Raw genomic sequence first — 17,253 nt, 5'->3', positions numbered from 1 at the left:
AACGAGAGTAAATAATATATTTCTTTACGAGGTTAAAAGTAGCTAAGACTGTTGGAAAAAAATGGACGTTAAACCATATTATATCGCAAAGAGCCTGACAAAGTCGTTGCATTTCTACCATCGCCTAGTCTAGATGCACCGGCAAATGGAGAGGCCGCTTGTCTTGGTCTCTCAGTATTTGCCTGGTAAATATTTCCTCGATGGGGAAGTACTCCCATATTTGCCCATTTTGAGCAAACACTTGGCAAAGTACTAGATATTTTTCACTTCATGTAGTATTTTGGTGTAATATTCGCGTGTAGTACTTTGTTATAATATTTCGAATTGACGTTCGCGGCGTTCGTAGCTTTGTAATTTGTTTAAATTAAAAGATAAATTTTAAAAACAGTCGTCTCGTGACATAACATTTTTTGTTTTTGGTAAAAATCTGAAAAAAAAATGTTTTACGTAGATGATACATATATGCATATGTTTTCTCGTATATTTATATTTATATGCGCACATGTGCGTTGTTGTGTAAATATAAATATATTTGAATTTAATAATTGACAAGAGAAGTTCGCGAATGCAAACTCTCTTTAATTTCTCCGAGACTCAACGAGATCGACGATATTATCGAGATGTTTCGTTTCGAAATATGGTACTGTCATTCTTTCTTAATACGAATACACGCTTTCCATCGTCTGCCGTAATTATTAAAACACTCCATGCCCATATGCCGCGACGTATAATCGCTCGGAGGAAAGCAACGCATAAGAACAGTTCTCGTAATTATACTCTTCGTGCGCTTAATATCCCGGCAAATTGTATTAAGATTTTTTTTCACTTTGTAACATATGTAACTACTAATCTATTCGGCGAGATGCAAAACTCTTCCCTCTCTCGTGCACACACCACGTGTAGTTAAATCCATTTATTTTCGCTTGCACCTCTCGCGCTTTGTGTGTGTGTCTAATTGAAAATATATCCTCTTTCTTTGTTTCTTCCGTTGAATTATCTCATAAAGCAAAAACGATTCGATATCGAATTGATCGGCTTTTTTTTTCCTTTTGAAACGTGTGATCGCGCAACGCGATGTCGCGTGATGGAAATATTCGCGCAAGCACCAAACAAATGTGTACAAGTGACTAATCTCACGCGTTCAAAAAGTGTGTACGTGTGTGATAAAGTAGCAGCGATATTTATCCTTAATTGATAAAAGGAGATTCGTATCTTCAGAATATGAGTTAATATAAAAACGTTTATCCGATTTATCGACGCGATAATTTCGATCGTGTGTCAATCAATCGTTTCCGACAACGCGCTAGATTTCAAGTAAGCAAATTACGGTGCTAATAAGCACCGGAAAAACACACTCGCTACATACACACACACATGTGGATCCAATGGAAGGGGGAGTGAGAATTCTAGACGCGGGGCACACGCCAGGGGGGCAAAAAACTTATTATAATGCCTGCCTCGTACAAGTTATTAGCATTCCGCTATCAATTATCCTGTCTGTCGTGCTTTCGATGTTGGAGCAACTAGTAGGAACGTCTTGTAGCTCCGTATTTATAAAACGTATAATCACGCCGGACATTGTAACGAAGAGAGAGTCTTGTAAAGGGTGTTCCGAAATCCGCGATATATACAGAGAGAAGCAAAGTTTTTTGTTGCGAGGACAAAAAACAGGATAAAAAGAAACCCATGTGTTTCGTATAGTTTCAATAAAAAGTTTCACACTGTTTCGTATTCTACGCGAGAAAAAGTGATAAAAAAAAAAAAAAAACTCACATATCAGTTTTTAAATAATAACGTAGCGTATTGTGGATGCAAAAAGTAGAAAAAAAAAATTATTTATCCTTATTTTATATAATTTATACGCAAAATGCTTTCGCGAAAACTTTTTTTCTTATCTTCTTGCTTGCTTGAATCTTGATTTCCGAACACCTGGTATACGTGGAGAAGCGGCAGCGCGAATGACGTTGACGTATCGTCGTCTTCCAATAAAGCTGCAGCTCGAGAAGTGTTTTGATCTCTTTGATTTTAGCTCTATACCGCGACGAAGCGAAATCGATCTGCTATTCTAGCTCGCGATTCATGGATGATTCCGATTGTTATGTGTCACCGATTCTTCCGTTTACGATCTATCGCGCGTGTTATCACGTCCGTGATACGTCGTCTCGAATGACTTAAGCGTCGCGTTTTTGGGAAGAGAAACGCACACACACACGCGAATATTCCGAACGCGAACGAAAATTCTTCTGGTTGCGATGAATATTCCGTTTGTGGAAACCTTATCTTTTTACTACGCGTTAGTTCGGCTTCAGAAATATTCCGGTTGTGCGCCACAGAAATGATAATTCAGCGCGAAAACTCGCGCGGAAACATTTGACACCGATTCGCATCGATATGAATAAGAAGTAGCGCTCGCTTGTCAAGTTGAGCGTTAGCGGCCGTTCCGTATCGTTTGTCACGAAAGACTGTATTTGCATTGATTCTTTAGAAACGCCACTTGTGTCAAATCTTTTTCGGCAGGAAACCGTATGTGTGTGTGTGCGTGCGTGCGCGCGTGTGTTTCTCTTGGTCAATGCTGCTCATTAATTCAGGAATTGAGCAAACGCGGGTGTCGCCTTCGAGGCGTGACACCGTCTAACTAAAACGTTTAATGCAGTTCTTACTGCGACGTTACTTAAAACACAGAGAGATTTTAATACACAGTCAATTGGGATTTGTTATAGACGTTGTAATGCGCGCGTCTCGTCTCGCTGTGTTTTCGCGCGAGGATTTCGTCGTCTGTTCAGTGTCCCCTTTGCGCTCACAGTCCGACGATAAACAAAGTTATTGACATTGTTAGAAAATGTCCAACGCGCGCACATGATATACATTTCTTTAACGATCATAATATTAATATCACGTAACTTGACGCGCGTATGTACAACGCCGCGACGCTAAATAATAATCATTCGCAGCAGACATAACAAATCGCATCACAGAGTATCGCGCGCGTGTTATCCGGGAACGCGGTATAAGACGCATGCGAGATCTCAGTGACACTTGTCTTCTCGGAGAGATTGACAGACTCCCCCGGATATACGATTTATATCGCTCGTGATTATTGTATGACGTCAGCGTTCGCGCGTCGCAATTTCGTTTATGATATTTGAAGAAGCGGCGATGTGGCGCGGTGCGATGTGACTTGATTGCAAAAAAAAAAAGAAAAAAAAACAGTTTCAAGCTATTTGTTATACTATTTTGACGATCGATCTGTCGCGATTGCTTCGCGCGAAAGTGAGCTCTCGGGGAAAAAAAAAAAAAAAATACAAAGCTCGAAAAATTTGACGGCGCGCCACCAACGATTTGCGCTTTTCGCGCGATTCGTACTAGCGCGCGGAAATTCGGTCTAATTATCGCGCCGCCGTGTGTGTGTGTGTGTGTGTACGTTTGAAGACACGGAGACACGGTCGCACAGACATTGAAAGCGTTATTGAATGATGGGTCAGCCAACTACTAATGGGGCCGGACGCGCGCGAACACAAGGGATTATAAGAAGCGCGCGAGTATATGGCTTGCGGCGAGTCAAGGTTGTTGCTGGAGTTACTCGCGCACATTACATATCCGCCACCGAGATATGGTCCTCCGTTATTTTCTTTTTTTTGTTTTGTTTTGGATTTTTTGTTTTTATCCGTCGTCGAGAAATCGCTTATCGCGCAAATCTTTTCAGATTCGCACTTACGATATAGGAACAGCGTCGTTTCTTCACTCGCGTTTATTTTGGACGAGTTAAATATAACGACCGATGGAGCGTTTAGATAATATCGAATGATTAGAAGTGACGCGATTCTTCGTACGATTATTCGTGCAATATCATATCCATCTTATTTTTTATTTTTTTTTTTATTTTATTTATGTATCGATAGCGCTTTCACTACGCGGAAATTTAAAATATCTCGACACCGAGAGAGAGAGAGAGAGAGAGAGGCGGCATTGCCCCCAACCCCGATTGGAAGCCAGAGGCATGCATAGTTTAGCGCGAGGTCTTTGCCCTTACGGTGCCCTTACTCACGAGAGAGAGACTCTAGAGCACTTAATTCGATATCGTTGCTCTCGCAAGTTCTTTTGTATGTGAGAGGTAATCTGCTATAAATAACGTCACATGTGTATACGCATAATACGTCATAAAGCTCTCCCGCTCCCCTCCCCTCGTCCAAGTGATCTTGAATAGAAAAGCGCGCGAAGCGGCGTCGCCTCGGAAATCGACGCCGAATCGAACCACACGTTGATTCACGACGATTCTGCGAATTGATGCGGTCATCGAATTCTGTTCCGCTGCCGTTCTTCGTCTCGGAATCGGATCGTACTCCCCGGGACCCATCGATAAATAACTCGCTTGCGTTTTTGTTCGTTTCGATTTCGTTTCGCTTCCACGCCGCTCGCTCGCTCGGTTCTCGTAGATGAACTGCAAGAGGAGAACGCGAAGGTAACTCGCACCCCCGAGTTTCGTTCGGTATATATATCGAGAGTATCGGGATACTCGGTTTCTCTCGGAGAAACTCGGTGTTTTCTTCTCTACAAACCACCCACTTCTTCTTCAAAACATCTTTCGCATTCACGTTTGTGTGTCCCATCCATGATTTCGCCGTCCTGCTCTATCCCTTTCACCCTTTCAGCCTCACCGTGTCTCCTTTGCGCGCGCGCGCGCTTCTTACTCTCTTCTCCTTATTCTTTTACTTTATCTCTGTCCCTTCGTCCTCCCCGGCTTCTTCGGCTATACCACCGTGTGCAGCCCGGTAGTTGGAAGCGCTGACTTTTTTCTCGGCTATCGGCCAGTGGATCGCGCTGCGATCCGCTGGACTGCAATCAGAATTGATTATAGCCTGCCGAAACTCCGGCGCGGCGCGTTCATATTATACAACTCGCCTGCGGGGCCCTCTCGTTCCCTTCCTCGGCCCCGTCTTTCCTCGCTCGGTTCTTCCTCGCTCGGCTATAACCCGCGCGTCGTCTCGTGCGCGACGTCATCCTTGTGCGATCGACTTCGCGCTCGTGCGCGATCGCTCGTTTCGTCGTGAAACGCGTGTGTTCGGGATGCGACACTCGTCTTTCGAAAATCAATTGCGACTTCTCGCGACTTCGTCGGGATCATCGCGCGCGCGCGCGCGTATCTCGAAGTCGCGATATCGATCGATTATCGTGAAAAAAAAGTCGACGAAAGAAAGAAGCGCGTAGACGATAATCTCCGCGAAAAGGATTTTATAATACGCTTGCAGTAATGATCGGGTCGCGCGTCGACCGTACACAACCCGTTGCGATGTAAAAAGCACACGAGGACACAGCTTCGTTCTTTTGGTCCCTTTGAACCTTTTTGGCCTAGCGAGAGGGCCTCTCCCCTTTCCCCGACGTTTTTTTTCTCTTTCGTCCCCCATCAACTTATATTATCTTGCCAATCCTGGATCGATTATTAGATATGGGAACGTTTACAGACTTAATATGTGTTCCCTCTTGATAATAATGCTGCACGTCAAATATACATACGAGCTTTCAAACGAAAGGGAGAGAGAGATAGAGAGAAAGAGAGAGAGAAAGAGAAAGAAAGAAAGAGCGAGAGAGCGCGAAACATTCGCCCCGGCATATAAGCGTTGTTCATTCGAACAATTTTCGTGTTTCTCGCGAAATTCTCGCGTAACGATCGGCAATCAGAAAGGTATCTCGAAAATCTTTTTTTCTCTCGCACGTAGAGAGTCAAGCGATATTCTATAGCATCGGAAACGTTAATTAATGGGTCGTACGTCAGTGAATCCCGCACAGGTGTGTGCGTATGTGTGCGTGTGGCGCAGAAGTGATTTAATATCCACTTTAATTAGTTTGAAAAACGCCCATTGAGAGAAGAGGAGGGGTAGAGGAGGTGGGGGAAACCTCCCGACATCTTGCACGCCACTTTGATACGTTTTATTTCAATACGCTCGGGCCGTATCAAGGCCGCTCGCGCGCCGCGGCGTGGAATTTAGTTATGGCGATATATACACCACGCCGCGACTTCTTTATGGGAGAACTTCATTTAACACCCGCAAACACACGGACGCCCTTCGACTCGAAAACCAATTATAGGTTATTCGAAAAATCGTTTCTATTCTTCCCTGTTTCTCCCCCTCCCTCCTCTCTGCCGTTGATTTCTTCCCACGAAGTGGAATACGTCGTGTTCGCGCGAGTGTATACGAATATGCGTTTTCATTCGACGCGATTTATTATGTTCGTCCGTTCGTCGTCGGTTTAAGACGGACGATTTGTTCCGACTTTTTCGCGAAGTTAAAACAATGTGCGAGAGATTGCGCTCGATCTTCTTGCACAACGATCGTGATTTTATCCCTCCCGCAAACTGACCGTACAGCCGCCGTGCCGATCGGCGCGCATTCCATCATATTCGACGATATTACCTGAAGCGTAAAACGGCGCTTTTTCAGATTCTCCCCGTGTTGTGTTTCCCAGGCGTCAGTTCTCGATATCCTTTTGTTTTTTTGTTTTTGTTTTTTCTCGCGACCGCGCATTACGTGAAACTTATTATTACACGTTATGCAACTAACGCGATTCTTGCGCGAATCCGTGTAATAAATGGCGTGTCGCGTGTATATATATACAACAAGTCTCCGTTGTTAGAAAGTGACGTATATAGCGATTTATTTTTATTTATTTTATAACTGTCGTTTCGCGCGTTCTGTTGTTTGCTCGGACAAAAATTTGTTTCCGAAAACAAAATTTTTATCGACGTGGAAAAAAAAAACGTTGCGCAGCCACGTAAAGCGTAAAGTGTCTCTCGACAATTGTTGAAAAATTTATTAATTTTACGAATCCGCTTTTCGATTATCGTACTTTTAAGTTAAGATTTTTCGAATCGTTAAACAGCACTTTCTATAATGGTCTAACGTCCAGGCGCGCACTACGCCACGCTGCAATAAGTCGTTTTCGCGCGGGAATTGGCCTGGCCTCCAATCAAGTTTAATAATGTAGATGCGGATCAGCGGATAAGAACAGGCTACTGATACCGCCGCCGCCGCCGCCGCCACGGTTCTGCTCGTCGGACGAGCCACAAACGGTATATGTTCAGCTTACACTCGATCTTATGCAATTTGCAACATCACGAATCACGGGGCGGCTTTAACGTGGTTGTAACCATAGTAAATCACGGAAATGCATACCAGTGCGAAATGCGATTTTCCTTCTTTCAGACCTTCGAAACTATGTGTTTATAAAACAGTGAAAAACGATTTATTTATAATATATATTAATTAAAGATAAAAATTTCTTAAAATGATTTTTTATATCTTGGGATATAAAAAAAAATTTCTCGACCGCGAAGGTCGCGAAGCGCGCGACAATCGAAGCGATCGAAAGCTGCAGAATTTTTCGATACGCGAGAACGGAGATTAAACTATATATAAATCGCGAGGAAAGTTTCATTGTTACAGCCTGTTGGAAGTTAATAGGCGACGAAGAAAAAGCGCGAGTAAGTCGACGACGGGTTGTTGTGACGCTACGTGGGGGAACGGAGTAAAAAAAATGTTTCTACGACCCCTCGGCAGTTTCGAGCTCCCCAAAGTCTTCGAAGCGTAACTTAGCATACTTTATTTGATTTTTTGTATTGGATAATAGTCTCAGGTAATAGGGTGGCGGCGGTGCGCGCGCAACTCGGGGAAGAGCGAGAACAAATTTTCACGCCCCCATTACTTGCATTAACAAATTTACATTTTTTAAATGGAAGGGTCGGGGGAGGGATCTCGGGGTGTGAATAACTTGCGGCTCATTTGTTCCGCGAAGAAATGAAACCACCCGCGCGATATATCGCGTCTTAATAAAAAAAAAAAAAAAAAGAATCATCGAACAACTTACAGAAATGCGAAGTTTCTAATTTTAACATCTCCGTCGATCACACGAGTGCTTTTACATCGAAATATCGACGTTTACAATTGCACGGTAACTCAATATTTTTGTGTTTGTCGTATATAAATATACACACACGTATATATATATATATACGCGCATATACGCGGTGTCTGGTAGTAGGACAGCTAATTCACAAGTTACCTAATAGTATCTTTACCTAAGCGAGTTACGCGAGATCGCCGCACCGATACGAACCACTACCTGGATAACGCGTTAAAATCGACTGCGCGACTACTAATGTTAGGTTTATAGGCGGTATAGCCGCGGGCGCTGTGAAAATATCAATGGTTACGCTAGACTGCTTCGCGCGATTAGCTGGTATTCGAACACCGGTAGCGCTTTGAGAAACCGAACGTCGCTCTACGAGCCTCTATGGCTTTTAAATCCGGGTCACGCAGACCCGAGAGGGATGAACTGAAGGATATTGGAGTACACATAGATCAGATGTCGTTATCCCTGTTTGCGCTGTTTGCGCTTCACCGACGCGGCGCAAAACGCGTTTCGTCGTTAATTCAAAAACACGTCATTCACACAACGTGTACAAAACGAGCGCACGTATATACCCGCACGTATGATAAATATGTGCGCGTTTCAACGATTTCGTGTCAAAAGTGTGTGTTTTTCACGAAAAATGTCGAAACTCTCCAGTCGCACCGATTGAATAGGCGGAGCGTGTAGAATAGTTGAAGCAACGCGAGAGAGGAGCACGGGAGATTTATTCGTTCGCTCGTCATCTTTAAAACATATGTTTTCGGTAATCGTTGATGCGGTTATATCATCGGAGGTGATACAAAGAAGGCGGGGAGAAACCGAGGAATTGAGGGGAACACGCGCGGGGCGCGAATCTATACATATTTAATGAGACCGCACAGTTGTAAAAAGTAGCTAGCGAATCAAGCCCCAACGGAGAGTGAAAGAGAGAGAGAGAGAGAGAGAGAGAGCGACTCGCGGCGCGCATAGCGCGGTCGTGCTGCCGGATACTTTTATTCAAATCTCATCCGTCGCTGCGAAGATGCTCCAGGTTGCGAGAGGGAGAAGGGTATATCAAAAGAAAAATACTCTCAGCGCCTTTCCCGCATGCATAACCATAATCCCCGTCATAATGTATATTTCAAAATCTTCCGACCGGCATCGGGCTCATTACTATTAGATCGATACACACACACACACCCTCCGACCTCTTCTTCACGCCCGCGTCTTGTTGCGCCCGCGAGGGTGCACGCGAGTGATCTCTCGCGCTTTGCATATCTGCGATATCTAGACCACCCGGCAAATTTTGCCTCAATGAATTTTTTAGCGAGGGAGGTTTCCTTCGACACACTCTCGAGCTCGACGTAATTAAACGCGACTCTCGTATTGAATAAATTAAGAGAAAACAAATTTTAATGAGAAATTGCGAGCTAATTGTTGGAATCTTTTTTTTTTTGGATAATTTTAAGATTCAAAAATTAAAATTATTCTATTGGATTTTATATAAACCGACTTTTTGTATTTTTATTTCGAACAAATTAATAGTTTTACTCTAGTGCGTGTAACATACTTCGTGTATAATAATAATAATAATAATAATAATAATAATAATAATAATAATAAGCTAATCTTTACTGAATTTGGTCCAGAAAGGGACGTCCCGAATGGAGTTGACAACATCGAATAGGAATACGATTTTTTTTTCACAAAACTAATGATATTACGAGAGACTGCATAGGAGAGAGAAAAAAAAAACAGATGTACGACCGTATGTCGCATGTATAAGCCAAGTTACGCACTAGCAAACCGTGAGTCGGCTCCGGTTAGGTCGAGTTGAATCGAGTTGATAAGGTTAACTAAGAGATACGGAGGCGTAGGGAGGTCAAGTGACCACGTGGGCGTCACTACACGTCTCCGGGACGTAGCGTCTATTATCATCGGTATGTCTATGTGTGTAATTGTATGGGCGCAAAGCCGATTTAATTGTAAAATAAAAACACTGCCAGAGAGCTCTTTATTACATTATAATAAGAAGTTTTATTAGAGTTCATGATCGCGCTCACGGACCGGATCCGATTCGGAGAGAGACATGCAAATATTAAATCTTGAAGAGATGCGATAAAATTATCTGTTTTAAAATAATTGAAAAAAAAAAAAAATTCTGTGAACAAAAATTTAATTTCGTTATAATTCGAGAACGGAAACGCGACGTTTTCCTTCGATTTTCTTGAAGAATTCGTTCGGACAATCGAGTCGATTGGCAAAATACCAAAGGCGAAAACCGATGACGGAGATCCGATGAATAATACAGACGCGGCGCAATTAGCCTTGCCGTTTTCAATTTAATCGGCGAATTACCAACCCTTCGGGGAACGAAGACTCGTTCTTGCAAGAAAGAGGCGCTCCCATACGGGCGCGGAGAGCGAGAGAGCGCTCCGGGACGACGGGTAAACGGAACGAGCTGTACGGCGCAGCGGGTAGCCAACATGCCGCTTTGGAAACGGATGCCGACGTTATTCAGCAAGTCGCGAAATACGTCATTTTAGTCATTCGCAAAGTATATGTCATTATATGTGCGAAGAATAAAGGCGATCAATTTTCAAGATATTATCTCGTGGATTTTTATTTTATTTTTTTTATTTCTTTTATCCGGAGTTTTACTCCGGGAAATTAAAAGGAAATTTAATATTAAATATACATACATGGCGCGCGTAATATGCGTAAATAGGCGTAACGAGATAATGACGACGTCAAAAACTTGGTAGTCGAACGAGATCGCGTTTCAATTTACTCGCCGGTGCGCGCGCGATATCGCGGGCGCGCGCGGAAGAAAAATTAAAACGGCGCGAAAGCCGGTGATTTCGCGAAATGGTCATTGCCGTGCACTCGCGCGCACCGGCAAAATCGATAAGCGCACAAGAGAATATAAATGATGATAAGTTTTATGCATAATTTCCACGATATAGGCGCACCGGGAGATCATATTTGAGATTCGATAAAAATTACATGATTTAATGTGGGACGGGAGATTCGTAGCCCGAAGCTAATCGCCGACGAACCGCCGCGCCGATTCGTATCGTGGCGTTTTTATCGGGCCCGGGGTTCGAAACACGATTACTTCGTGGATCGTGTCTTTAAGACGCGTCTGCCGACGATGCAGCACCCACTTCCCTTCTCCGCTCCCTCTGGTTTCTCGTCCGCGTCCACTGACAGCAATGTTCGAGCCATAACTTTTGCCATAAAAATCCTTAAACGAGATAAGAAGCTTGTTAATCGATGCACCGTGAAGAAATAAGTTGGGGGGGGGGAGGGGGTTTTAGATGAAAATGCTACGTGAACGTAAAGACGCCGACGATGACGAGGACGACAACGACGACAACGACGTGTAATTTCCTCGATTATGCATTACGAATGGTTTTATTTGTGACAGAATGCCTATATCACGTGAATCACATTCGCTAACGTTTAATCGCGCACGATCGCGCGCCCCCTCTTTCATCGCCTCTTATAAATTTTTCTATCACACTCAGGCATTATCTATCATACATATATCGTTATCTCTCTTTTCGATCGCCTGTCCGTTCCATCAGATCGTTTTAGATATTGGATAGTTATTTTGTAATGATTTTTATATATACCTACTATATACATATATATATATATATATATATATATGTGGTGATCGAACGCGAAAGTTCTATTTTTATTGTTATTATATTTGCAATTGTTTTTTCGTGTATATGTTACCACGTAACTTCGGTTCTTCAAAACAACATTGAATAAATTCGATTGGGATTAACGAAACGTCGAGGTGCCAACGCTGAGTGAAACAGTATGATTATCTCGCGAAAAGGTAACGAATTTCGATCCGATGCAAATGAGACCGTTCTGTGAGACGTATCGTAGGGTCCCGATAGGGCCCTTCTAAGTTTCTCTCTCTCTCACTCTCTCGGCCACGCGCACGTGCACGCACGCATACCCTTATAAACGCGCGTGCTCCCGTGAAGAGCCTAGCGCGCGAACATCCGAATACACTCACAGAGACATTTAGGCGCCGCGGCTTTCGAGCCAATAAATCCAGAGTGTCTCATTATTAAACTTGTTTCTTTAATTGAAATCTCGTGTTTTTCCAAACACCTTTTTTCGCTTTAACCGCGGCGACCCGGGAGCTTTTATTTAAACGCTGCGACACCTCACGTCGCGATAAGTCGACGCTTGCGAATGAAATGAATGCTCCGAACGGTCTGTCGTTCTCTTTCTCTCTCTCTCTCTCTCTTTTTCTTTTTCTTGCCGATAAGTTTCCAATTTATGTATCTCGTCCGCGCGCGGAGCATATCGCGCGCGACACACACTTAACCATACCCCCAATCGCAGATTTCGCGTCGCAGAATTAACTCGTGAGTAGTATATAATGTAACAAAGTTTCCGATAGCCACAAAATTTACACCGATATCTTTTTATTTTGCGGCGGATCTAAAATTGAGTTAAAATTTGCATCTCGATAACACACTTTGTGCATTGATCTCGCTCCGTTTCTTTTTTTGTTTTTTTTTTTTTTGTCTCCAAGAGATATCGCGGGAGCTTTTGCTCGACAAGTGAAACAAATTATAACGAAGCAGAACCAATAGGGATTAATGAAAAAATTATTACATCTGACGTTTCGGAATTTAATACCAAAGCTTGTAATATATGGCCCGCTCCCCCTCTCCCTCGAGAATCGATCAGAAGTTAACAGGTTGAATTTTACGACTCGTCGCGACAACATAACGCCTCGCATTACGACACCGCCACAACGACACGTAGCTTTCGTTACATCGCCGAAATGATCGAGAGAAGTGCGGCACGAGGAGCGGCGGTACGTAACATGCACGCGCGCGCGCGTAATATTTCTCTCCGTCCACTTTGTCGCTCGATTCATTTTTACATGTCGTTATTATTCCAGTTCATGTAGCCTTTGAAGCGACACGCTTTTAACTTTCGTTATCCTTTCGGCTTACGTACGAAACACCTTTGCGACCCGAACAATAAACGCGCGAGCCGTTAACAAGATATAAATCTTGCCGCGCGTTACGATGTAAAATCGGTCATTTTAATCGTGCGTCGGACATACGCGGAGTAAACGAAAAAAAAAAACATAAAACATCGAGTGTAGTTTAAGTGTTTGTAATTAATTATTATTTCGACACGTCAAATACACGCGCCGGTCAGTGTACGTCGGTGGTGATCTCTCGTAAACACGAAATAACGATTTAAAAGCGACAACAATACCGATCCGAACTAATATCTCGGCGCGCGGAAAAATCGATTTTAAACTCGAATAAGAAATTGTTCCGCGGCTCTGTCATTTAATTATCGCGCGATGAAAAAGTCGCGTGCGCGCGCGCGCGAGAGAGAAACGGCCAATCCCAAATTAGGCATTTATACAGGCGAACGCGCGCGTAACGTAACGTGCACGCATTTTACAAGAGTCGGGGACTAACCAACGACGACGACGGGTCCACACGTTAGCGCGCTGCGCTTTTTGCTGCTCGCGCGCGCGGCCGCGTACGCTATTGCGCCGCGTTAATTGTAAGTTCGGAACATATCTCGGCCGCTAAGAAACGCATTCCGGTTTTCGTCGAAGACGAAGGAGATCGGTGGAACTCCCCGCGATCGTACCGCCAGAACTTTTTCTCCCTTTCCGCTCTCCTCCTTCTTCATCTCCTTCTGTTTCTCGTCCACCTTCTCTCCTCTTGTACGCGGACGCAGATGCGCGAATGCAGGGTGTGGTGGGCACGGGGCAGGCCGACGCCGCCGCCGCCGCCGCCACCGCCGCCGCCGCCGCTACTACTGGTTCTCTCTCTCTCTCTCTTTCTCTCTTTCTCTTTTTCTCGCTCTCTCGTTTCTTTCTCTATCTCTCTCTTTCTCTCTCCTTCTATATCTCAAGGCAAGAATGTTCCCCGTGTTGGTTCGATTAATCAGTCGTTTTTCGTGTCCCCGCTCTGGGCCAATAGAGAGAGAAAAACTTAACGTATGTGATAATGCGCGCCAGCTATGCTCCCGCTCTCCGTTCCGCGCTGGAACGTAGGTCGTGCCTGCATATAGGTATACCGAAACGAGTCGGGACGACGACACGGTGCACTGACCGATCGGCAGCGCGGCACTCCGCGCCGCGCCGCACCGCACCGGGGTGCTGTGTCCCGCGAGGGGACTCGAACTTTTTTTCCCGAAGCTCCGGGGATACGTAACCGCGGTTTGGATCACTCGATTTGTTCATCGACAGAGTGGTATACTCTTTTGTAACTTCCACTCCCGCTTTGGCACATTTGTCCGATCGAGACCGCGATATCGCGTTTGTGTATTATTTTCGCAAATTCGTTTTAATTTTACTCTTTAATTTTGTTTCAAACGTTTTTACGCATCTTCTCTCGAAGATTATTCTGTTATTTTAGTTTTTAGTTTTTATCGATGCGAATTGCGCTATAGATATATACACAGACGCATTTATATCCCGATTGTAATTCGAACGGTACTTCGAATGCGCTTAGCATCACGGTTTAACGTGATATTTCACGACTTGCTAAGGTTCGGGTACCTTTGATCCGAATTAAAGTTTCATCAAGTATGAGTTACAGCGTTCTTTTCGCGGAGCGCGAAGAAAGGCGTTACCTCGTCGTCTGCGATAAAAAAAAAAAAAAAAAGTTCCGCTATATTCGAATTCTCCGTTTGTGCTAACGCGAAAATGGTACTGATTACAGCAGTGTCGCTTTGCTGCTCACTTCCACGTCTTACTCTCGTTCGACTCGAGCTGCAAACAGTGTTTCTCAAACTTATTGTTTCGAGTGAAACGAGAATTTATAGCTTCTCATACATAGAACGTTTAAATTTTAGTCGCGATCAAATTTAACAAAATGTTACATCTTCATCGTCACTTTTTTTAGTCGATTGTAAATATAAAAAACGGTTTTTAATAATAATAAATATACACAATTTAAAGATACGCACGCGCAATAATATAATATATAAAATAACAATTCTCTCGGAACATCTAAAAGCTAGCGGATATTTGTACGCTCGCCAATCGCTCGTCGAGCGACATCATTTCGGACACGGAGACCTCTTCGTCGCTCGTTACAGAGAAAAGTTCTTCTCCGGCATGCGCGATCAGAAAGCGGACCGTCGCATCGTCCGGAACAGACATTTCGCGCAGCCGGTGTAGCCAAAGTTTAACTTTACACCGGTTGGGGGTGGCGCAGGGAGTGCCGCTTTGACGTGATCCGCGCCATGTGTGAGTATGCCCCCAGGTCCACGTATTATGACTACTTGTAGAGCACGTTTGCGGTCCCTCGTCGTCGAGCGAGAGCAGAAACGCGCGCTTCCCTCCCCGCTCGGTTCTTGGCGGCCTTAGCGACACATGGCGCGCGTGAGGAGGAGGACGAGCTCTCTCCGCGCTTACATGGGAAATCTTTCTACGTGCCCGCGTTCTATTTCGCGAAATACGAGAAACAAGCGTGAAAATTTCACGTTCGATATTATGCGGAGAAGATTTGTGATAGAAAACTTTCATCCCCCTTCGCCTCGTATTACATTTGTATTATTCGCGGCCGAACTGTTATTTCGATATCGTAAAAACTTGAACTAAAATCTTGTGTCTTCGTGAAACGCACCATCACATTCCGCGGCAAGACTCGCGGAAGCGATTTCCGCGTTGGTGCCGTTACGATCGGTATCATTTGCATTCCGCGCGCACGGCGCGTTTAGAGTTTGCTCGAGAGCTAATAAAATTTCAACACCTGGAAGGTTTCAGTGGCTACATTACACGCAAATCTCGAGACGCACCCTTTAATTTCCTGCACGCGATGACGAGGATAAACGGGATTGACTATAATGACCGTTAATCTACTGTTAGGTGGCTCTAAGTATACGCGCGCCGACGTTATGTGTGTGCTTAAGTAACGCGGCTAATTATGACAAGCCGAGTCCGCTGGAATAATCGAGTTTTAACTCAATTTCTCTAACTTTGCGCAACTGGATAAATTTAAAAATTATTACACTGTGTGTAATTTACGATACACGGTAATGAGGAAAAGATGGATATTTATAGATAATTGCTTTATTCACATCGACATTTCTCTCTTATGTGCGCGCGGAAATAAAATAAAAAAAAACACTTTAATTGCAACGATAGTTTGTTGCGTTTGATAAAAAAAAAAAAAACAGGAAAGATAAAAATACATTTTTTGTTTTTTATTTATTATGTACGCGCGGAGATCGTATCGACGAGGAGATATCGTGTCGTCGTCATGAAATTTGTATTCTAATAAAATTATCGCGTTCTCCGTCGAAGAGGAGAGACAGACCGCGTCTCCTCTCCAGGAGGGAATCCACTTTCATGCAACGTCCGCGTGCCACAGCGTTAGCCCGAGGAGACGAGAGCAGACGAGAGTGAAAGAGCGATTTGGTGACATCAAAGTTTAATAAGCGCCATAAGCCGATCCACAAGCTGCGGTACGCGCGCCGGCTAAAACTCGTCGAGCAATAAAAGCAGTAATAAAGCGTTCGCCTTTCTCACGTTCCACCCGCGGGTGGAAGAAGGAGCGAGGGTGGTACACACATACACATAACACGCACACACAGAGGGAGAGACAACAAACCGCTCTAGCACGCTCGCTCGCACGGTGGTTAGCCGAAAGGTTAGAAGGGCGGGAACGCATTAGCGGTAGAAGGTGGCGCGCTCATAGAGACGTCCGGCCGCCCAATTACTCCCGCATTAAATCAATGTTCCTTCATCCACCCCGCACAGACCATACCGACGGCCCGGTAATAAACCGTGGCCAACATATCTGCACGACTTACGGGCTCATCCCTCGGTGTCGCTCACCCCTCGTCGTCGTCTTGCTTAGCCGGGGACGACGTCGAAGGAATGCGCGTTCTGTCGTAATATTTGGCTTTAAATCATGTCGCCCGTTGACAGGCCCCACTTTCTCGCGTTTCTTCTGATTCATCTGGCGACGACGACGTTGGTGGTGGTGGTGGTGGTGGTGGTGGTACCGCTCCGACGTTGCTCTGCCGCAAATTTGGTCTCTCCGCTCTCGTCGACAAATCCGCCGTTCGTGACTTTCTGACGCGAGTTACACACAAAAGAAGATACACGTTGTGTGATACCAAATACCGAGATTCTCGGCGTGAAAAATGACCGATCGTGACAAAAATAATTTGCGATTCCGTTTTCATAATTTATTGATAAAGTTGATAAATTTTGAGTTTTTTTTTTTTTTTTNNNNGNTTTNTTTATTCGCGACGAAGTAGAAAAGGAAGGGTCCAAAGAGCGAGAATGTACACTTGGCACAATTCAACCGCGAGATTAGGCGCTCGCGCGCTATTTACGAC

The 17,253-nt window shown here is 44.4% G+C and overlaps 1 protein-coding gene across 6 annotated transcripts in view; it reads left to right on the top strand.

Moving 5' to 3' along the window:
* LOC109856549 (protein trachealess) overlaps nt 1-17,253 on the top strand; it is a 76,954-nt gene that overhangs the window by 583 nt on the left and 59,118 nt on the right. The gene's annotated exons all lie outside the window — the stretch shown is intronic.

Source organism: Pseudomyrmex gracilis, unplaced genomic scaffold, assembly GCF_002006095.1.
Source record: "Pseudomyrmex gracilis isolate BER0280 unplaced genomic scaffold, ASM200609v1 scaffold_121, whole genome shotgun sequence".
Taxonomy (NCBI): domain Eukaryota; kingdom Metazoa; phylum Arthropoda; class Insecta; order Hymenoptera; family Formicidae; genus Pseudomyrmex; species Pseudomyrmex gracilis.
This window is presented reverse-complemented; position numbering and strand designations above follow the sequence as displayed.